Source organism: Physeter macrocephalus, unplaced genomic scaffold (genome assembly GCF_002837175.3).
Source record: "Physeter macrocephalus isolate SW-GA unplaced genomic scaffold, ASM283717v5 random_7087, whole genome shotgun sequence".
Classification (NCBI taxonomy): Eukaryota; Metazoa; Chordata; class Mammalia; order Artiodactyla; family Physeteridae; genus Physeter; species Physeter macrocephalus.
The window spans coordinates 1594-2455 of NW_021152373.1; the positions used below are offsets into that span (position 1 = coordinate 1594).

At 44.3% G+C, this 862-nt stretch overlaps 1 long non-coding RNA gene across 2 annotated transcripts in view; it reads left to right on the plus strand.

Annotated features, from left to right (window-relative positions):
- Nucleotides 1-851, plus strand: part of LOC114485861 (uncharacterized) — a 2417-nt gene extending 1566 nt beyond the window's left edge. For both annotated transcript variants that reach the window (XR_003679125.2, XR_003679126.2), the window contains exon 3: nucleotides 473-851. This is a non-coding gene — a long non-coding RNA (uncharacterized lncRNA). The remainder of the gene's footprint in view (nucleotides 1-472) is intronic.
- Nucleotides 852-862: the final 11 nt, after the last annotated feature.

Consider the following 862-nt stretch of genomic DNA (forward strand, 5'->3'; position numbering starts at 1 on the left):
TATAGTTTATTACAAAATATTGAGTATAATTCCCTGTGCTATCCAGTAGGTCCCTGTTGTCTATCTCTTTTATACATAGTAGTGTGTATATGTGACTCCCAGATTCCTAATTTATCCCTCCCCCTCCTTTTCTCCTTTGGTAACCATTAGTTTGTTTTCTAAGTCTGTGAGCCTGTTTCTGTCTTGTATATAAGTTCATTTGTGTCATATTATAGGTTCCACATATAAGTGATACCATATGGTATTTGTCTTTCTCTGTCTGACTTACATAGTATGATCATCTCTAGGTCCATCCATGTTGCTGCAAATGGCATTCTTTCTTTTTTTTAATGGCTGAGTAATATTCCATTGTGTAAACCATGAATTGGACAAAGTGGAATCAAGGAAAAAAAACTGTTTGAGGACTAATGTCAAAAGAGCCCTAGTTTTATTTGATAATATCACTGCCCCTGTGTTTCTCCTGATGGCTTAGCAATAATGGGCGGATTAACAACGGCAAAAAGGAAGAGGCCAGTGGAACCCTCTCCACGCCTCCCCTCCACGGCAGCTCCAGAGGACAGAGGATAAACCCTCATCACTCATCTGGGCTCCTGGTTAGTGGTCTGTTTTCTGTGTCACTCTCCTCATGCTGCTGGAGTGTTGATCATGGAAGTGTGAAATGGTGGTGACTGCAACTTAGGTGCACTGGTTGTAAATACTGGCCTTTGGGTGGAAATGACCTGAGGGGAGCACATGCACCATGAGATAAACACCCAGTCACCCCTTCCAGGCACACCCACCGGCCTTCTCTGCAGTCTGCCTGCCCTGCTGGGACTGCACCGTGGCCAGAAGAACCCATAAGCACACCTTCACTGCCCTCTCC